At 38.9% G+C, this 23521-nt stretch overlaps 1 protein-coding gene across 2 annotated transcripts in view; it reads left to right on the top strand.

The window, feature by feature from the left end:
- Nucleotides 1–23521, top strand: part of Fas1 (fasciclin 1 Fas1 domain-containing) — a 328849-nt gene that overhangs the window by 142242 nt on the left and 163086 nt on the right. The window lies entirely within an intron of this gene.

Below are 23521 nucleotides of genomic sequence, written 5' to 3'. Positions count from 1 at the left end.
AGAGGAATCGTCCCGTTTCGTTCTGTTCCGCGAGTGTCGACTCGGTCCCTCCTCCTCCTTTTAAGCGTTAAAGGGGATCGTACGCTTTTATATCTGCAATGAATAAGTTTGTCGAGTGCTTCGTTGTTCGCATCTTTTTTTTTTTTTTTTTTTTGAGATCAATTTGTACTCGATAAAAATATGGTTTAATCGAATAAAAACTTATAACAATTAGGGGTATCTTTTAGCACCCTTGATATTTAAAAAATTTTGTTTGTTGAGTTTTTTGGTGATTGTGCCACTGCGTTAGTCAAGACCTAGCTAATCATTGTTTACTGCACATGTAAGGTAGCTCAAATTGTAATTCCATTAAGGTTTTATCATTTTTCGTCAACAAATTAACAAACCAGTTGATGTTAAGATCAGGAAAAACTTGTGAGATATTTTCTGTGGTTCATTGGCAATTTTTACCAAGATCTCAGTGTTATTTTCAAAGATGCCAAAATATAATCTGTAGGTATTGTGTCGACTGATGATTAAAATTGCCACCGAGTATCTATCTCTTCGTTTTTCTTTTTTTTTTGTTTTTTTTTTGTGCGGCATCGTAGAGTTGACCTCTAATCTAGTATTTCGTTAATATATTTTCCATTAGTATCTTGATGAAAATAATTATAACCTGAGTTAAAATCTTAAAGGCTGAATTTTTGTAAATCGTCCAAAAAATCTACTTTTTACCAAAAAGTTTTATTAAATTATTTTATTCGCTACTCCATATGACTAGTGTTAAACTACTCAAGGTCAATGTCCCAATAGTCGGTCATTGGGCTGATTTTTCTAGTATAAATGTTTAAAGCATAGATGAATAGGATAACTATTCAGACATTAAAGTAATTACTTTTTCAATACAAATTAACGTGTATACGTACCTAATGGAAAATGCAGTGAAGGCCTTTAAAAGAAGAAAGTGATCGACTATTGAGACATTTCGTTTACTTAAACGATTGAGTACTGGGACATCAACCTTATCTCTTTTTTTTCTAGTATTATAAGGTAAAACGTGTGTAAATGCAGAATACTTCTATATGCCATACTTCCAAGTTCCAATTGGTTCACTTACTACATACACAACCTCCTTACACGAATCATAAACAACGGACGGCATTGTGGTACTTTTGAAGAAAAATTTCATTGCACTAACCCAAAGTATCCTTATTCAGAGTGAAATGTTACGAATTATTTATTGTATAAATCACACTTGCTCCAAACAACACATGAATCACTCTTCGAGAGAGAAAAGTCCTCCTCTGCGGTATATAATACACAACAACGAAAGAAAAGAAACCTCGCACGAAAAGATGCCAGTTTAATCCAGTTACAATGAAAGCCAATTATCGCAAACCATTCCGCGAAGACAGCTCGCTCGCCGTGATTCACCACCACCAGCATACATTCCTCGTCGTATCGATCCGCTAATTCCATCGTCAATTGTTTCCTCTTCGTACAATCGACCGAGCCACATCCACATCCCCCCATTGCTCGAACAACTACATTTTGTTAATCAATCGATATTGGCAGTCATTCCAATGGGCCTTGTTATCGTTGTATTTTACCGCGTGGCTGTTATCATCGGGAACAAAAACATTTACTCGGATCTACCGATAAAACCCCGATTATTCTGGCCCGGGAACCGTAATTCAATGACCCCCCGACGAGAGTACAAACATAATATATGCAGATCACCTCATCATCACACTCCTAATTGGCATTGATGCACAATCCTTGATTATCCAACACGGTACATATTTATGTGGATGTACATCCTGCACGTTTTCCAAATATTCTCTCTTTGTCTTTTTTTTGCTTTGGAGGAAAACATATATATTCGTTTTTCGCGATTTTTGCATAATTCACGATGTCAGCGAGTCGACTGGCTTGTTTTGTTGACCTGAAATGAGAACGACTCCTTGCATAATACAAATACTCGATATTCACGTTACTGACATTCTGGTTATTTTTACGACGAATCCATTGTTAAATATACTTTTACTTCCGTTCGACGTCCAATGTACATATGGTTGCTTTGTATTCTCGTAAAAATCTAATTTGTTTGTTATAACACTTTTTTGCGCAACGATTTCCACCCCGAGTATTCCATCAGTATATCATCAAAGCAAAGGTGTACAAACAGTAAACAACTTCTTGCTCACGTGAGCCCGAAAAAGTCCGAAGAAAAAAAAAAAAAAGGATAGTCGCGTCAGCCAAGAGAGACAATATCCTCGATCGCCGGTCTTACGCAAACACGTGCGCGTCCTCCTCGCTGTCACTGTAGCCCCACTTACTTCCCGAGAGAGATACATCCCAATATATCACCATTACCACCACCACCACCACCAGGCGCCATACAACCAAGAAAAGCGTCTCGCTCCATCCAGCCGAGGATGAATCATTTCCACTTCCCCGGAAAAGTCGTGTACACACACGCCCCGTCAATTTATGGGATTGGCTCGCGTATTATAGACACACAGCCTCTTTTTTTCCTCCACCAGCCCCTTCTTTAACGCGCTCGCTCGCATGCACGCGCTTTCAATAATTCAATGGCTCTCTCGCGCACCGCGGCCACGGATATTGGCTCTCCTCGCGTCATATTCACTGGGCGCGCGACCGTGCGGAAAACGCCACTTGCACAAGCGTGCGGGCGTGTACCAACCGAACCCCCTCGAAGATCACTTTTTGCTGATCCCCAGTGGATATACATGTATATGTATATATGCGCTCGTACGTGTGCATGTGCCGATACCCCGTGCGTGTGGTCTCTTGACTTTTCTCTTCTCTCGCTCGCTATATACTGTGGGAGGCAAAAGCGCGTGATCGGGTCAATAAAGAGGAATCCACAGCCGAGGTTTCCATGTTTGTTCCTCGGATACGCATTGGGACCCTCTTTCACCCATGTCGTTGATTGTTTTATGAATTTATTTCACACTCAAAACTGCCGAGTCATCGATGGACCGGTGTCCCCGTCCACCTTCTCTGACTCATACAAGCAGCACAGCCCAAACTTGATCCCTGCATCTATATGATCGTTAATTCCCATCGCCTCCAACCAGTGACATCGAAGAAGGGGGGGAGGGGGAAAGAGAGAATCTTCATCTGGATAATGCCGATGATGCATATCGCGTGTACACAGTATACACAGCTTACACCAACGTGGCATGTATAGCTTGTCGTGGTATCGAGCATCGGGTCACGTTACCCCGATGTCGTTTTATGGGCCAATTTACTTACATATATTACATACGCGCACCTCATCCCACCCCCCCTCGTGTATATGAGTACGACACTATTATACTCTCTCTCTCTCTGTACGCATCGATGAGCCACAAGAGTGTATCTGCCGTGCATGCGTGGGGTACCGTGTATATGGACCCGTACGCAGTACAGCGGGGCTAATCTCGTTTAACTTTGATTATGACGGCCGGACCGATGCTGCATCAGCTGGATCTGCGTGCATCATGGCTCTCGGGCTTTGCCTTCGTGATCGGTGGCAGGGGGGAGGGGGACCCGATACGTACTTGATGTTTCCGGGACGGCGGATTAATATTTGGCTAGAGAGAGTACGTATATATACACACACACGGAAGGTTCTTTACCGAAATTTGGCCGAGATTGTGTGTAGGGAGGGACGGTGGGGGTTTAATATCCCTGAGAGCCTTAATTCTATTAGGTGGTCGTCCTCCAGTTCTCGGGTGGGTTAAGAAGCGCACTTGACCTTTCCGTGCGTGGATTATTATTTGCTCGACGTCTCTCCGGGGTAATACGGGGTCTTTGAGCGCGTGTTACGTATTATATAATATGTATACGCGAGTCATGGAGTTGTTGGTCTTGATTGATTTATCGAGGAGTGGCGTGTATAATTTCAACTGATTTCGTGGGGTTGCTATCATGGGGTTTTAGGGAAATTGGTTTAATCCTTGGGATTAATCGTGTTTGTCCAAGGGAAGAATGTTATTTTCACCGAGAAATTATTGGTTTTCCTACCAAATATTAGTATCTCTTTGAGAATGTTTTTTTTTTTTTTTTTTTTTTTATTATTTTCAAGGTACAAAAACTCTCGTTTTTTAAGATCCTTTAGAGATTTTTTACTGTTTTTTTTTTTTTTTTTAATAATGAATACAAATCGTTCTGATCGATACTATTTTAATAGTTTTTTTAATAAACTTGCCTACCAAGAACATGAAAGCATTTTGTATTGTTTTACATTAAATGTTTCACAAGACTAGAAATCAATAAGGCATTGTGATGACAATTAGAAATTTATCGATGTAAAGAAGACAAACACGCTTTCAAATAAATATTTTATTATGTTGTGGTGTCTTAGCTCGTGACAAATAAAAATCCGTTGAAACTATTCCAAAAGGATCTCGGAAGGATATCCAATGCCTGCTTCACTGAGAGTACACTTCACGAAAAAAAGCCAAAAATCCTTGAAAATTTCAAAAAGATCTCAACATTTTTCCCTTTACTAGATCGTACCGAATGACTCTTCCTTTCCGACTCGATTCTACCAAAAGACTTAGCTTTGTATACAAAAGTTTGCTTTAGAAACAGTAGAGTTGCTGCCGCTCGCAGCAATTAAAAGACGAAACTATCGCCGCCTCGTGTGTACACAAGCCGCTGTCGTAACGCTGCTGCAGCTGCAGTCAAAAGCACCGACAAAAGGACGACACGCCGCGATACACCCGCGCATTTGTTACCGAGGGCTTTGTCGTCGTCATAACACACCGCTCGAGTCCATCATTATAAACCGCGTTCCTCTGTGTTTTCTGCCAATGCTATTGAAATAGCGATGTATCGTACTACTTTTTTCTCCCTCCCGCACCCCCTTTTGTCTTCGGAGATCAAATTGTCCGACAGGACAATGAAGATCAGCGATTTGTTCTAGATTGCGTCGTGTTTTGTTGTCTTCGGCACGAATATACCGAGTGAAAAACGACCGAGGATAAACGAATCTGTCTGCTCATGGCAGCTGATATGCTTATCCTCATTTCTGAATGAAATCTTTCGAGTCCCCGGTGGTCTTTGTTTTTTTCGATGTAAAACACAAAGTGGGGCTGCCTTTATCAAGTGGATCGGTTTGAGCTTGATAACTTGACAAAGATAATTGCCAACGCGTGGAAAAGAAGGATTTTGAAGTTCCAAGTACCTACTTTCCACATCAATGTTGGAGTCTCTAAAAAACGCTTTCAAAGACACTTTTGATGTCATTTAATGACTTTGAATGAAGTCCAAACTCATACAGTGACTTATTTTCATGAATGTTATGGACGTCTTGAAACAACCTTAGGTAACTTCTTTATCTTTTTTTTTTCTTTTGAAATATGCATCACTAAAGGGGAATAAGACAACGTGCAACAGAAGATTTGTGTCTTTAAAAATTCCGCCACACATAAGTTATGTCACCTAAAATCATTTGAAGTCGTTCAAAAACTCAGAAGTCATGAATAACCATTGAACGACTTCTAAGATCCTTGAAAGTCTTTCAAATTGTTGAAAAAAGGCTTTGGTTTGTTTATCGAGATGTTGAAGTACGCAAAGACCCTTGATTGTCAATGGCAATTTATACCCTAAACCAAACGATCCTCTTATGCCAATAATAATCATCGGAAATTTTTCCGCGTGTGTACACTCCACCCACGAGTTTCGGCTCAGTTGTGCGGAATAACGCACCGTAAGGTGGAGCATCTCCCCCCCTCCCCCGTGACACGCGACGTACATATAATGGCAAAACGGCTCAGACGTGTCAAGCATCAAGCGAGATAGGAATCGATTCCTGGCGTGTGTACGACGACTGTGAAACCCACTCTCCTTTGACGGATCGACTGATATTGACACTACGCAGCCCGCCGATGCTCCTTGAATATGTATTCTTCTCCACCGCCTGCAATTACATCCGCAAAGCGTGTCCCACCCCCTGTATACATTTAGTTTTTTTTTTCTGATGGAAACGAGACAAAATGGGTGGGGGTATGTTTTTTGTAGACAGTCATCGGTCTTATCTGAAATTGAATCGATGACCAGAGACGCGTCTTTCTATACACAGCAGCACCCAAGATCCCCTCCAACTGATAATGCCTCTCGTAATTAACGTCATTGATTCCGTCCATCAGGCTTCCATCAGCCGATCCGTATCACTGGTACAATTGGATTACCACGATGAGACCGACGAACCGCACGCATCCCATCAGTTCAATCTACGACTGGACGAATAATTGACGATCCAAAAACATCATCGAGAGAGAAAGAGAGAGTCAAAAGTGAGGCCCGTCCGTGTACGCTCTGAAAGGGAAAACAGAAGGACGACGTGCGTACAATCGAAAACTCAGCACCCCATAAAACTAGCTACGGCAAACATGGTTCGCACGCAGAAAGGGATCTCTCTGCCTCTCCCTGGTAGTTTCGTAGAAGGGGAGCGGGATACGGGGATCAGACCAAAATGTACGTTCAGGAGTAACAACTCCCTTGCAAGTATAACGCACAACGAACCCGACACCTGTACTTGCCGCTCGCGGATAATAATAAGTAATTGCAGGGGAGGGTTGCAGGGATACATCTCGGACTATAAGACATGGGTGACGCGTGTGGCTTACGTGCAACCGTAGCGAGGGTTGGGTTCGTCGATGGATAAGGGGAGGAGTGGAAAAACGGGGTCGGCTGCGGGATTTGCATGACAGAGGCGCTTGTAAACAGGAGAGAGTCTCCTATGGCTTTGATTCCTGAGCGCGATTTGGGGTTCGAGTTTTGCGGTGTTGTTCACCCAAACACTTTGTGCTAATGCGAAGGGGGTTTCCTTCCCGTGAGTATGGATGGTGTCGCGAAAGCAGCCACAGGAACTGGTTTTTGTTAAGGTATTTCCGTCCTGGGTGTGTTTTCATGGGCGAGGTCTCCGATGCTTTTACCGCTTTGTGTTTCGGTGTCGTGTGGTTTGTACTCCGTATGATTCTAGGGTGTCGAAGATGGAGAACGTTGTCGTGCGCTTTGTTGTAGGTAGTCATGTTTGGTCTAGCTGCGATATGTTGTTTGGTGGTTGGTTTTGTTATTTCTGGGGACAAATGATAGGTACTGGGGGTCCGTTGGTATAGACAATTTTACTCGTGAGTAAGGATCTTGTCTTTGGATTTCAGTACAGTAACCAAGACAATATCATGACGTAAGCATGTACCTTTATTATCGAAATTTTTATTTGTTGATAAATAATTATTTTTATTGTTTGAAGCATACCAAAAAACCTGCAGATACAGGGTTCACTGATCATTAAAAGTATCGCCAACTATCGAACTATCTCTTCATTTTTTTGAAGATAAGACACTATAAAGTTAATCTCAAATCTATTATTTCGTTATTATTGTCTTTGATATTTTAATAAAAAGCATTATAAAGTCAGTTAAAATTCTAAAGGCTGATTTATCTAATAATTTTTTGTAAATCTACTTCTTTCTGGTCTAACAAGTTTTATAAGGTTATTTGTATGGTAAGTGTGGAACTGCTTGTCATTGTTTACATGGATTACTCTTTTTTACTTATAATTTTTTTGTTTTGTTAAAACTATTGACACAAACAAGACATGTGTAATGTAAAAAACTCAGTCATAGATTTTTAATACACTTGCGAATTTTAAGGTTTTGTAATCCTCCTCCATTGAATCGATTGATTCCGTAGAATTGTTAGAGTAGTTGGTAACATATTAAATTGGTCATATCTTGAAAGCTTATAAATGTAATGAGTTTCGTAAACGTATGGAAATTTAAACAACACTCGAGTGTGCAATGACAATTGAAAAAAGATTCCACTCGGTGAGTAATGGCGTTTCATGGTGAACTACAACTGGGTGTACAAGAAAACATTTGCATCGAAACCCGCATTCCACAAAAACTCATGAAACACATTACCCTGAAACGCATAAAATTACACGACCCCCGTAAATCCTCGTTAGCAAATTCATCATCCCAAAAATAACATGCATATCCAAAAGGTTGATGGTAACCCACGCACATGCTTCTAACCAACCAAAATCCCTTCCTCTCCGCCACCACCCTACCACCCCACTCTGCCCATATTTCCATCTCCGACTGTAAGCAGCCACGCACGCACGAACCAACCAACCTGGCATTAAATCCGACCCCTTCACCCATAGTAATCGCACGCCCAAGCCCGTTCGCTCGCTGTGTAATCCAAGCATATAGGCACGGAGAAGCGAGTTCTCGCACTTATGCGCCGCTCCCGGGATTCATATTCGGGAAACGCCGGGCTGTACGTATACCCTGTACCTACCATACTGCATAACGTTTCTAACATCGGTCTTCCCCATAATACACCGGTGTATGCGCGCACGGGAATGTTATGTGTATGCGTGGGATGGCACATGGGCAGAAAAGGAATTATGCATGACCTGTATGTATATGGCGTAGGGGCGGAGCTTCGCCCTCGAGCGGTAACCGATAGAGTGTGTTATTGTGCCTCGAAGACTGACCTTTTATTTGTTTTTTTTTAAATATTATTACCGACATTTCGATGTGGTTTGTCTATTGATTCAAAGTGATCGATATGGGAATTCCAGGGGTGTTGAAGAAGTCCAAATTGGGTGACCAAACAGGGTGCCATTTTAGGAGGTGCAGGAAGATTCCGTCGTTGTGGGCAAAATTTGAATCCCAAATCAACCAAGCGTTGAGCTGGACTATACATTTGGCTCGACAATTTGGCATTTAGATTCGAGAAATGTTTCGAAGAGGTCAAAAACTACTAGACCATAAATCCCAAAGTCTGGAGGTGAATTGCGATAGGGTACAAAGGACGAATCATCGATCTTTAGCGATTCTCAAGAATGTAGCGAAAACAAAGCCAGCCGCGGGGGTGTTAATCAATCTTCGTCCCGGCTTGAACGGTCCGCTCCGGCGCGTGTACAAAACAACACCAGCGCGCCCGTGTGGAAACTTTCCAAACTACTAATTCGAGCGCGGGCGTGGACGAGGCATTAGGAGAAAGCAAACCCGGCTGCCCTACGGCTGTACGGAGGCGGGTGTCCCTTTGTCCCGTAATTACTAGCGCGCAGCTCACCCAATTACCAAATTCTCCCAGCAGATTCGAACTCGCGCTGTGTGTACCGTGGACCCGGCGAAAGTTTATTCGCGCTTTATATCCGTGTATATATGGCTGGTTTGCGGGTTTCGCGCGCAAAACCTCTGAACTTGAGTTTCAGTTGGTGAACATTTTTCATTTGGTTACGAGAGAAAGTGTGGGTTTGCTATTTTTTGACACCCAGTGTGCGAAGCTCTAACACATGACACTGTGTACATACCCCACGTGGGCGAAGTAGTTAAGGTCGAGTACTTCAACATTTTTTTTGGAAAGTCTTTGTTTTCCGGATTTTTAAAGGTTTTTCAACAATGACCCAGGTATATGTCTCAAAACGAATTCTTGACCTGATACTTGAACACCAAATGATAATTAAATGGGTGAGAGGTTATGTTTGCTGTGGTTTACTTATTTTTTTACCATATACTTCAGACATTCATGTATAAAAATCTGATTCAAATATCATTTGTTGCGTTTTATCAAAAACTAATGACTGGCTTGGCATACCATTATCAATGGTTAATAGTAATTTCAATCGTTTTTTGTGTGTTCGAGTACTGCGCATAGGGCGGCTTCACAAGTGCCACTTTGTACAACTTACTTGAATAAATAATTTTTATTTAATGATAGAACAGGCTAATTAAAATATAAATTTTGTTTTATCGGAAGAAGGGTTTAAGATTTTCTAAAAAAAATTTTTTTTCATTTCATTTAAATGTGTAATGATTTCAAGATGTTCGAGCTACTGGTACGATTTTATGAAGAGTTCAGGTAATGGTACTTGTACCTCATTTTGCACTCGTTGGGCACAAAGTAAACACTTTTTACGCTGTGATCCAATCACATACTTTGCGCACGCCGTGCACAAATTAGTAAAAAGTCGGTGCGTAAAATGCCTCCAAACTGGATAAAAAACTTTACTTTTTTTATTTGATTATAAATCATATAACATGACAGTGGAATGAAGGAATGGATATAATGCTGTGCTTATCTGATGCATATAAGTTTTTTATGGTAAAATAAATAAAGTAATACTGAAAAAAAGATAACAATAATAAAAACTGTTTGATTCTTTGATAAGAATTCCAAATGACCTAAGATTGATTAGTGTTTAGCAATTATTCATTGAATGTGTGCAGTTAATAGTACGTTACTCCAGATTCAAACGAATCTGTCTCAGAAATTGAAAAAAAAAAAAAAAAAAACAGAAAAATTTTCATTCAGTACTATTCACTAGCAATTTTGCACAACCATCCACCGATTTAAGAGTAAAAAGAAAACAAAAACTAACAAAGAATCCAGCCTTTCCTACCAACACCGAACTCTCCTCGCACCCCCACATCCTTTCCGCAACAGTTTGTCGCGGCTATACGCGATCCTCCCACCTCCACCCCTGCACTCTATCACCGTCGCGTACAACCGCCCGATGATTAATCCACCCGTCCTTTTAATGAGCAGCTAAATGCACGTGAGCCCAACTTTCCGCCCCAACCCGCGTAAACATATACATAGACACCCGCCCTTGTTGGACAAACTCCATTCGGTCCGGCTAACTTGGGCGAACCCTCCTCCTTCCCCCTGTCTCTCTCCAGAGCTTGCAAGTACGGCGTGTTCGACAATTGTAGTTCTTGGTTGTGTTTGTTGGTGTGTATCGGGCGCCGGATAAGCTCCTGATGCTGTTTTGCGACGCGCGTTCGAGTTTGTTGGGACTTTTTTTTCTTTCCATCTCCAAGTTGAGACTGTGAGAGGTGCTATTTTCACAGGGTAGTCGTTTCCGAGTTTCGAAAGTCCGCGGAAAGGGATTACGGTGTTGAGGAATCTTTTTTTTTTTACTTTCACCCTCGATTAAAATATCGCGGCCAGGTCGCTGGGATTATTGCGTCGCAAACTTTAAAAAGAATGTTTCATCTTTTTTTTTCTTTCTTTTTTAATGAGATGGTAAAATTTTTAACGCAACTGCAAAGGTGTGTTAGCTTTGTGACTTACATCTATTTTAGGGTAATCGCAATGTTTTGAAAAAATCAAATCAGGATGAAAATGAGTAATAATAAAATGTATCATATGTTATGAATACACAAATGATTCAAGCAACACATCTTAATTGGGTGGTAAAATAACAAAAATTATAAGCCTGTTTTTTCTTTCTTTAAATAATTGATTGTCACGCGTCTGAAGTAATTTTTTTTGGCTGTGTGATTAGGTAAAACAAACAACGTTGTTTGTTGGAGAGATCTAATAAAACAATACTGTTAAATATTTTTGTTCATTCGAAATGAAGTTTTAGGTTATGTGTTAAACTATCCTTACTTGTATGTTTATAAGTAGGGCTCCCAATTATTAGGCTGCCCATGTTATCCTAACCCTTGCTAATAAACTATCATACCCACGTGTCATTATGGCGTAAACCGTAACCTCTGTGTATTCATATATCTGTAGCAAATTGTACAACTATTAGAAACTCATATGCTTGCTAATGCATTCATTCGCAGTAAGATAAAAAACTTTTTTTAATGATTAATACGAAATGAAGTTATTATACAGGTAATAAATTGAACTATCTTTACTTGTATGGTTATAAGCGATAATTAGGATGTCTATCCTAAACCTCGCTAACGGACTGTCCTGCCCACATGTCATTATGGTGTAAACCATATAACTTCTATGTATTCATACATCCGTACCATATTATACAACTATTGGAAATTCATATGTTTGCTGATGTATTCATTCATAATATATTCTACAATCAACCATCAGCAACGGCAATTTTTACTTTCCATACCGAGCCTTTCCTCATTTTTCAATTATTACACTTTAAAAAGCACTTGTGTTCCATACCTCCGTGAATTTTTAAACAAAAAGCCTAATAGCGCATGCAATAGCAGCATCAGGAAAACAAGCCGAGCATTATCTCATGCATCTTTCAAAGCTCCACTCGCGTGCGTACACGTATATTATACACAGCCGTTACGCATAAATACCCGAACCGCCTGTACCACCACACACGTGTGTACAGAAAACAAGCACATCGCGTGCAAAATTGATCACTTATTTACGGTGCATCGGCTGGAAAAAAGAGAAAAAAACGTGCTGGCATTTTTCACGCTTTAAGCTCTGTTGATGCCAACCAACACCCCCCGTACGTGTGGGTAATTAGTTGGAAGGGTCAAGATAAGCTCTCCGCCCCGAGATCGATTTGGCTGTCGCTTTTTCTGCCGATGATTTATTTTCGCGCTTTGTCCGCATACAAAAAAAAAAAAAGGTAAACATTGCCAATGATTGTAATTGGTTAGCCTAGTACGTTCGCATTTCCGATAAACGCGACAATTGTACGCAACATGCGTGGGTTTGATAATCTGTCTTTATTAAGTTTCCAACTCGTACGTGTGGCAATTTAAGCGAAATCCACATTTTACCCCTGTACGTATTACACTGAGCATTAGTTCATGGCGTTTAGCACGTTTGTGCGAACTTTAACTGCGTGTGCTGTTGGTTTCGTATAGGTTATGTTCGAAACTATTTCCGTTGATTGTTTTGTGCTGTACTTTTGGTTTAAATTACCGTATTCGATGAAGGAGTATTATTTTGCAGTAAATTATGATCACTGGAAAAATGCCATCAAAACTTTACGATGGAAGAATTACACTAAAACCCACTTTTTTACGTCACCCCGAGCAATTGACACGTACCTAATAAAAAGAGACGCAGCAAAACTTAATACGTCACTCGTCGCTTTTTTGACGCAATTTTAAGCCCCAACGTTACTTTTTTATTTTCGAAGTGCAGGGAAATGGAGTATGGTCCCACAGACAGCTGGAATCTATCTTTTATGACTTTCGTGTTACAACTCGCGATACCGCGTTAAAGAGAAAAGTTGGGGAAAGGAGTTGGCGACGAAGTTAAATTGCAAGGGTGCGGTGTCCGAGAGTTTTTTTACGATTTCCGTAGTCTTGAGGAATATAAAGATGAAAATAATTGGTTATTATAACGGTATTTAGGGTTTTTTTATGGTCAATTTTTTAACAACCATCCGTTTTAATCATTTTTATAAATTGATTATTTTCCAATACGTCTATAAAAAATACATGATCATATTACTGTTAATACTTATTTCTTCTGTCAAAATAGAGAAAAATTGTATTTTCACCAAATACATATTTCCAAGGATATTAAAAATAAAGTAGCTATTATTACAAATTTATTTCAAACCCAACAATTCCTGTATCGTCTTTCCATAAATAGTTTTAAACTTACTCTACCTTTAATATTATTTTAAATAGATAACAAAAATATATAGACAAATCTTTAATATCATTCATAAAAATTTTTCTATTTTTTGTTACAGGTAAAAATATCTTCCGTCAAATGACCGTTACGTCAACTTTAATCGACTCTGGCCAACAAGGTAAACAGAGGATAATCCATTTTCCATTCCATCGCCGTCAAAATTAAATCTGACGTTTTCCATTAAAAAAAAAAAAAAATCGTTGACCCATCCATGCTTGATTTATAAATGCAAAATCCAGAGTTTACGTTGCATGTAAAAGTTAAAAAAAAAAGAAAAAAATGAGAAAAAATAGCCAACGATAATCCCTGGAAATAAAAAATCGAAGAATCGACGTTACACGATAAAGACCACGAGCCAAAAATCCCCCTTCTTCCCCATCATTGAATATTCAGCTCAGAGTGTGCACGTAGCGTCCGGAAATAGAAAAGAAAAGATAAAAAAAATTGGATGAGGGACGAAATAAAATATGGTATAAGGAAAAAATCTGCATTTGGTTCCTTTTTCTCCGTGTCCCTCGGAAAAATGCAAATTTTCCAATGGGCTTGGATTCCGCAGGCTCCGCAAGATGCTTGCTCCTTTGTTTGCGTCAATACATCCTACGAACTTCCATTCAGCAATGAAGCACGGGCTATAAGTACCCGAGGGTGGCTCTACTATACTTTGAATTTACGAACTTTTCACGGTCAGTTTTTGTCGTTCTGGTAGGATGATTTGCTCTATACCCTTTTATTTTACCTCAGTTTAGAAAAAAAATTCAAATACATATTAAAACATTATACTAAAAACTATATAACAAATTACATGCACAGCAAGAATGAATTTATAATGTAGTAACATTATAACAAAGTATGTAAGGGTTAATCATTTCAGGTTAGATACTTCAACGAAATTTTTTAGAAAATGGCTCGTAAATGGCTCAATGAATACGTAATCATATACTTATTATGAAACCTTAATACATTATCAATCCCTCATTAGGTAAGAAATTAGTTGACAACCACACAATATTTTTTTTTATTTTTTCTCGTTGGAGCTGTTTGTAAAACCTTCAATGTATGAAACATAATCTCTGAGGGGGAAAAATCAACTAATTCGTAATTTTCCACTCGCTCAGCCATCCAGACTAAACGCAAACTCTAGCAGACTGTAATAATTATCAACTTTTTTTTTCATAATTCCCTCTCCGTTATTTAATCGTCCCATCTTTTTTATATCCCGAGAACGAGCAGAATCCACATTTCTCGTCTAATTTCCCACCTAATTTTTCCGCACACAGGTACAATACCCCAAAATAAAATGATAAAAGGCTCAATCAAATTTTCTTCCCTCAAACACACAAAGACTACGGAGCGAAATATTGACATTTAATTTCCCAGCATACGCCAGCAGCCTACCGACCCACTAAACGTCCTCGCCCTAAAACTGGAATTCATCCCGTTTCACACACACACACATCCAAGGACGAATTGCAGCAATTATGAATTCCCTCTTTCACCCAACTCATATCCTTCCCCTTCGCTCTTACGGTCCAGTATTTCAAGGTACCCACACGCACGCACGTTGTAGAGGAGAAGGAGGCAGGGGACATAACCTTTTCCCGCTATCTAGTTAACCTAGCTCTCCTCCACGTGGAGCTCGAGGATGGCTAATTAGCATGAGGAATTTACATTCCGGCCGGAAGCCATCTCTCGCGCCCCTGACAAATTTCCCCCCCCCCTCCGCTTTCTACATCTACTCCCCATCTCTTTCTCCCTTCCCTTCCCTACCTTTTGCGCATAAATACCGTTTGGATGATGGTGGGTCATGACGATCGATCGGCCTTCCGTTCGATTACACGACTTTTGTTAGCTGTTGTACGTTAGCTAGGGAATAGCTCGAGTGCAATAAACACGCGGTAGTTGCTCCTGGAATACCATAACTCGGAAGCGTTGGCATAACAGGGGAGGCTCTCTCTAATGAAGCGTGTTTACGTTTCGCTTGTAGTTTCAGGGGGTGTTTGGGGGAGAGGGGGTTTTGGCAGGGCGAAATATTGCGTTGAAATAACAGTTTCCCAGCGGCTAGAATTGTGAAATTATGTATGTAAACCGAGAAGGGCGAGCTGGGTAAACGTTGTCGTGAAAGGGTGTAACGCGCTTGTAATTGATTGTAGTTGGTTTTCGAGAAGTTTGTTGTGGACTGTTGCGTGATGGACTAATTATTTTTTTCGTTTATGAACATTTAACTTATCCTCTTTTTGGGTACTGAACATTTTGAACTTATAACGTTTGGAAAACGCTCGTTATTAACAGTTCAAAATTAATTGTAGTACTGTCGACTATTTTCCTGCACACTTACCAACTGAATGGCTCTTATTTGTGAGAATTTTTCTTACCACTTTTTTACCAGTTTATCCTAACTTTATTCTCTTTTCATTTTTTTCTTTTATTTGTCATACCAAAGAATATAGAATATTCTGTGTAAAAGACCAGGTACACTGTTTTCTTGTCTTTAAATTTTTCTCTCAAAAAGTTAGTTGCGCACTTTATGAGATAGATGGCGTAAATATTGATTAGTAATTAACCCATAGCCCCAGCAAATACACACTTCTAATTTGCGCCTTGAATAAATCCTGTAAAATCTAAAGGGCCTTAAAAAAATCCACAATATTTCTTTCAGGTTTATATTAGACGTACGTGTTTGCTGATACCACTCACAAATAACTATAACATCCAAGCAATATAGCATAACCCTTCTTTAATGCATGCCCTCGTAGAAATGTACAATGATGATGGTAAAAATGTATGAATAAGGTTTTAAAATATTGCTTATTAAGTTAAAAAATGTCTTTCTAAGACTGGGCATGTGTTAAACAAGGGTTATGCTATGCTGGTTCGATGGCACAGCTATGCTTTTTGGGGGTATAGTATTGATTCGTTAACAAGATAACGGTAGATTTGGACTTCGATACAAAAGAGCAGTATGATCTATATTAATTAAAAGTCACAAAAATATACCATTTTCCTCTAAATCCCACTGTTGTCAATCTTCCCACTCAAGTAACCCAGAAAAAGAGCCACTCCGTTCGACAAAACGCATAAAACCTTCAAAAAATAAACCAAAATCCTCTAACGCAAAGCACCAGATTCGGAAATATCAAAGCTAGAACTACCACAACTTGCAGAAATACGGAACCCCCATGCGTTCTCATGTACGGCGAAAAAAAATTTTGGAAACCCGCCCAGGGCTCCATCTCAAGATTAAAAGCTTAGATTCCTTCTCACATGTCCTACGTTCACACACTCGCACAGTGTCCTCAATGATCGCAATTGCGAAAAGAGAACATTCCCCCCTCCCGAAAAGTAGGCGAAATCTGTCATCGTAATATTACCGATGACGCAGCAGCAGCTACTCATCTTTAGTAGGAGGTCGAGATTAAGTAGCTATCCACCGTAGACGACGCCCCCGAGCGTTTCTCATTTGTTTTTCCGCCCTCTTTCTCCTGCCCCCACCTCACTTTTTTCTTCCTTTTTTTTTTTTTTTTTTTTTAATCCACAGGAGATGGAACCTCGAGGCGACTCCTGCGCTCATTCGCTCTCTCTCTCTCTCTTCCTTTTTCTTCTTTATGAACGGGAAAACTTCGTATAGAACCTCCCGATATGTGTATTCGACTATACGTGTTTGCACCGGGGATGATTGTTTTCTTTTTCTTTCCAGCTCTTCGAGGAAATGAAAGGAGCATAAGCAGCGACGTTATAAGCTGCGCTTGTTATTATTCTTGCGTCGATTGCGTGCGCGCTTCTCATTTGCCTTTCGTGCTTTTCCCAGCTTTGGTTATGGAGCATCAATTCGCAGTATTGGACTCACTTCTGGTTAAAAACAATCAACATATTCTGGACTTTCTGTTTTTCCCTTGGTTCTTCTTTGAGGTATTTTTTTCTTTTTTTTTTTGTTAGTCAGTGTTATTACTCGGTCGATAAGAGCTGTGGTGTCGCTGCTGCAGCGTCTTAATCTTCGGCTGCTAATCCAGTGGTGAAAGCAGTCGTTGAATTAGCCGCTTTATCTTATAACCCGTCGTGGGAATAGTACAAGTAAAGGGGACGATTACCGTAGTCCCTAAGAGATACCGATAATCCAGTGGACGGGCTGCTTTTACCACTCTATACCTCGCGGAGGTTGGTTTTTATTTCAAAGTTACAGCAGGATCTTGTTTCTCGAGATTTTGATTTACGCAGGAAAATTTTTGCCACGGCGGTATTTTCCTGATTTAGTGTAGAATATTTAATATAAATAGTATTTCCAAAGCCTGTGGGATTACCGGTTTCTTTTTTTTTTCGCTTTTGTTTAAATGATTTTGTCGGTGTATTTAAGTTTTACAATATTTAAGTTGATGCAATTCTGTATTCCCGGTAAATTTTACTAGTCACTTATTTTTCTTGTTATAAATTAATTACTGTGTTATTTATGTTTGTACTTTATGTATACGAGTTACCTGCGTACTCTTTAATTTCAATCTTCGGCTATCACTGTTTCAATGATTGAATACTTACTGTACAGACATTAAAAAATTTTTTATTATTTTTTTTTTTATTGTAATTTTCAGTATTGGTCGCGTGTGTGACCCTATGAATAATACGTACATTTTTTGTACTTACACCATGTAAAAAGAATTAGTACATTTATGCGAATAAATAAATAATAAATAGAAAAAAAGGAAGAAAAAATGTTCAATCAATTTTTCAAAGTAAAATTACTGTTTTATGAATTTAATAAATAAATTATCAAATACATCGTGTACCAATAAAAGTTTGAATGTAAAATTTATAAGTTATCAATTTATTTAAGGTAATAATTTTAACACTTTAATTTAAAATATTGGAGTCTCAATAGAAGAGACTATCTTTTATGTAGACTCATGATTTAATAGTTATTCCAAGTCTTTATTTGCGACCCATTGTTATTATTATTATTATTATTATTATTATTATTATTATTATAACTACTTCTACTATTTTTACTAGATAAGTGAATGACTAAAATTTAATATGATTGATCATGGATTTTCCAATATGACCAAGCATCGTTAACGTTAAATGATAGCGTACCAGTACGCGAATATATACGCGAATTTTTTAAATAAAGTCAAAGTAGCTTATACTTCATTAATTACGATGCAAACAAAAATGTTCAATATCCTTGTCGATGGCTCTTTGAAGAAAAAATACTACTTGTGACCAATTTTTCCAGTGTTACAAAATTAACACTTTCTTGACTCTTACGGCAGCCCTATTAGAGTATTGTTACAATATTTTCTATGAGACAAGGTAAAAAGTTGTTTATGACATTACTTTTCACACAATCGATCACATATGCAAAAAAAACTTCAAACAAATAGTCTTCATCACGTGGCTGAATAATAAATTTCCAAAAAATGAAAATCTCCTTAAAAATTAATAAATATTATTTTCCAAAACAACACGTGAACCGCAACAACGTACGTATCGTTTGTTTCACACGCCAATCGCCGTACGTGGCTTAACGCGAAATAAAATAACTCACCGACTTGTAAATTCTGGGTAACCAAGTCCCAATAAATCACGAGAATGCAATTGCAGCCGCAGCAGCAGTCGGAGCCTCTGTCATTTGAATTGCAAGCCCGAGAGTATGCGTCCATATATACATGTATACGGCGAAAGGACCGGACAATGGCCAGTCCGGCGGAAAATTGTTCCGATGGACGGGAGCAATCAAGTGATTAACCGTTACGGGCAAAAAGACAACGACGACTGCGACGAGAGAGGAAAAGAGAGCCCGCAGTCACCACCGAGCCTTTTTAGCATTCTCGGCTCCGCGGCTGACTTAATTGTATCATTTCGAGCGTGACTCAGGCGGTATTGTTTTTTTTTTTTTTCAGGGGTAGAGGGGGGCGATGCGAATTTAGCGCATTGACAAATTGATGGAGATTTGTGGGAGTTTTTTTTTCGTTCGTATTTATAATACACGTTGCACCGTTGCATTAATTAATTGAGAGCGCGCTCGTGAGTTGGTCAGGGCTATAAATAAACCGCGCTCGTGGTGCATGGGAAATTTTTTTTTTTCCAAGTTTTTTAAACAGTGCCGAAGAAAGTTTGGAAGGAAAAGTAATTGTGGACACCTAAATATAGAAATAAAAGTGATTTATATTATAGGGACACATGCGATCTCGGTTTGATAGTTTCAAGCTGAAACAATACATACATTGAAAAATTCAACGTACGATGCAGTTGCGTGACCGGAGCTCTGAGAGTTACATTATGCTACCACGACACTATTTCAAGTATCATCGTCTCGACTCTCGACGGATTTTTTTTCCCAGTCTTTTTCAAGTGTGCGCGGAAGAGACTCTTCTTCTCCTACTTTCCAACCAGCTTTGCTCGGAGGAATATAACAACGTAATATAATCCAATATTTATTGTTATCAAAAGTGTGACTTACAGCCGTGACATAGTTTGTCGCTAACTGACATATACGTAGCCAATTGTATGGAAAAAACAAAAAACAAAACAAAAACTTTTCTCGACAAAGAATTCATTGTCTTGCAGAGATATAATTGTAAATAACAAAAGAATCGCGGTAAATTCAAACATTTAAAAATATACTTATTCCATAGACTATCTAGGGCTCCTCCGGCACTTTTGTACTTGAAAAAAAAAAATGAAAAAATAAAAAAACAGATTTACGCTGCAGCTTTTAAGAATTTGAGGAAATCAGTCTGAATTAAAGAAAAAAATTAGATATCTCTACGAAACAATTTTTTAATTTTTTAAATCCGATGGTTATTTCCAATAACGAGTTTCTCCCGCGAGCTCTCCTCGGTGTCACTATTGTATTCCACGGTTGATGACCACTTATTATTTTATCGACCCCTCGGTGAAAAATTCGACAATGCCAAGCATACGCTTAAATATTACGATCTCGGCGAAAAAAGAGCTCATTTCCATGTCTTCGTTGCATGGTTTTACGATTTCGCTCATAATACATCGGACTGGGGGCGATCGTTGTGAAATGAACAAAGAGCCAACTGGGCGATCGTTAAATTTACTGCCCCTCTCGTGAAGATGCCAAGACGGTGCGCTCTTGGACAGCCGTGACTGTATACAGTATGTATACACGATGCACAAAAAAAGAAGAAAAGGAGAGAAAATTTATTGCCTCGTGGCGCGGTAGTATCGCTGGGTAAGGGTCAAAGTTCGTAAATTTGGTTAATTGATTGAGCGCGAAATGTGTAAGGGGAGAATAAAATATGTCCGACCAAATTTTATGCATTAAATTGATGAGGACTATGGTAAAAGTATTGGTTTGGATGAAAAAAACAACTTTTCAACCTGTTCACGTGATTTGTTTAGCGGGGGGCTTAAAAAATCAATTGCACCCAATTGTAATAACATTTAAAATTAAATAAATTTATACTGTGTCAATAACATATGGAGTGATGCTGTTAATATTTTATCCATGCATTTAAAATAAAAAAAAAAAATTGTAACATCAAATTGTTTTCTTTAAATAGTGTGGTATACTTATGGAAGATTGAATAAATTAAAGCAGTATCAACAATAAGCTTTAATTAAGATCCATGTAAAGTGAAAAAATATTAATTAGGAACAAAGTTTTTAATAATGGAAATTATCATCTGCAGCAAACGTAGCTCGTTATGGCTCGTTTCACTCATATTTCACCCATAAAATGAACGTTTGGAAAATGTAAAAAAATGTAAGTATGGAAATAACTCAGAGTATGCATAGTAATTTTTCCAACTTTTGGCGAGTACAAATCATCAAAAGGCAACTAGACCACTAAAAAATTTCAGTTCTAGTTAAACTTCTGCAGTGCTCGTATACGCAGCGTCACTTTTTCTCCATTACAGCTTGCTTACAGATTAGTCGATGGCTCTATGATGACAAACCAGCAACGACAATGACAAACCGACGACCCGATGGAAAGAGCCAGGGCTGCACGTCGCGCTGATAAACATTGATCTCTCATCGCTCGCTTGTGTAGGTACACTCCCCCTTTTTTTTCGGCTGAAAGAAAAGACACAAAAAAAAGTGATGCACGAAGCGTGTGTCAAGACGAATTTTATTTTAGATAACGAGTTAGGAGGTTGGTTACTTTGTTTGCAGTTCTGACAGCTCGTTTAAAAAGGTCTTTTTTAGTACAGCCGGCCACAGGCGTCGTGATGTGAGGAGTACACCAAGAGACATGTGTTAATAATTTAAAGGTGAATTTAAAACTTGCTAAAGCGAGAGACGTCCTAGTGGAACAATAAGTGACTTTGTTAGATGACCATCTCATAACTCAGAAATTATATGTACCAATGAACAAAGTGGTATTTACATGTCTTGGTTTTAACTACGAACAACGTTTTGCTTTTATATAAAAATGGTATCAAAGCAAATGAATCCAAAGTACAATAACTACAGCTCTTAAGTGATTATTTCCTCCAAAATGAACCATAAAATTTAATTTTGTATTAAAAAACTAATGTTTACTAATAATAACTCAATAAATATGGTATATTCTCAAACGTAAAGCCAAAATACATTTCATCCATTTACATAGTAAGTCTTAGATTGTCCTTTAATTGAAGGAAATACGTCAGTATTAACAAGAAAATAATTTTTTTTTTTTCGTAAAAAATTGTTTTATCGTAAAGTTATCTTCAGTGGTTTCATTAAACATAATTGATGCTGTAGTCCACGATAGTATACATAAAATTTACATCCATATCTATGCTTATGGAATGATTCAAACAATTCCGAACAAAATATCATATAACCTGCACTATCCTCTCATGCGAGATGTAATTCCAAGAACTAAATGAATGCATTTCCACTTTTCATTTTCATCATCCAAGTATTCATACATCCAAAAATTTTGCATCTCTTGAATTCCATCAGCCAATCGATGTGGAACATAACTTGAATAAACAATTTAGATATTCATCTCAACCCACTCATTTTTATCTTGTTCAAATGAATTATAGCAGTTCTAGTCATGACCACAGCTAGTGTTTCAGTTCCCTACGATGGAACTAATACATTTGGTCCTGTCTTGATTGTTCGATATAAAACAAAAGACCAAGATTTTGTGAAGCCTCATTGCGAACAATATCATTTCAATTGTCCTTAGTCGCAAAAAACAGGCAATTCCGGACCACAAACTTTTTCCATCCAATACAGTGCACATTGTTGATAATATCCTTCCTAAGTAGAGTTAGTCCCTTCCGTCCATCCACGTGTGCAACGACAAATCGCTGTTTCCAAGTTTCCGTGTTTCCACGCACGTACAAACCTCAAATGTGTTTCTTCAACGACTCCCGGATGCAACTTTCATCCGCAAACTTTTGCTACTTTCCCTTTACGTCTTCCAAGGAGGAGCATCTCCTAGAAAAATAAAACATGTTTAAGATGTTGTTTCCGATGCCACATCCAAAAATCATTAAAACTGTAAAAGGTTTTCACACTACCTCGTTCAGACATCTCAATTTGTACAGAAATAAGACCAAGAGCGTCAACAGCTTCTTGGTTTCAAAACAGTTTTCCACATAACACCCCGTGACGTTGTCCAATTCACTGCACTCGTTGGGGTTCTGAAAGAAGTAAACCAAAGGATTAGACGAACGAGCTATTATGCAACGGAGAATAACAAAATGATTGAGAACAGCGGGTGTGTGTTATATTGCAAGGTATTTTGGTATACCAACGACGCGATCGCCCGAGAATCGAGGAAAACACCCTGCAAACCAGGACGCAAGAACCAGCAGCCCCTTTCATCTTCAATTATTCCCAATCCTCCATCCACACCCTTTCGCGAAGGATGTTTTGTCCACCGCGTGACTCCAGTCACGTATGCTCTGGTCCATTTCCCTCTCCTCCGTTCCTCTTTTGTCCGTCGATAGAGGTGTGATGGTCCATTTGCATCTTGCACGAGGTGTTATTCAATCGTGGACTTTTTGGTGGTTGATCTTCTAACCAGTTTTTTCGAGACTCGACGGCACGATGGAACCCTTGTGGAACGAAATAATTTCACGTTTGGTAAAGGCGAATTGACTTTTACAGCGGAAACAATAGAACAGAAAAGCATCCGAAATCAACAAAGAACCACTTATCAAAA

The sequence above is a fragment of the Copidosoma floridanum genome, unplaced genomic scaffold, assembly GCF_036245765.1.
Source record: "Copidosoma floridanum isolate Cflo_tuat_1 unplaced genomic scaffold, Cflo_Japanese_pri ptg000025l, whole genome shotgun sequence".
Taxonomy (NCBI): domain Eukaryota; kingdom Metazoa; phylum Arthropoda; class Insecta; order Hymenoptera; family Encyrtidae; genus Copidosoma; species Copidosoma floridanum.
This window is presented reverse-complemented; position numbering and strand designations above follow the sequence as displayed.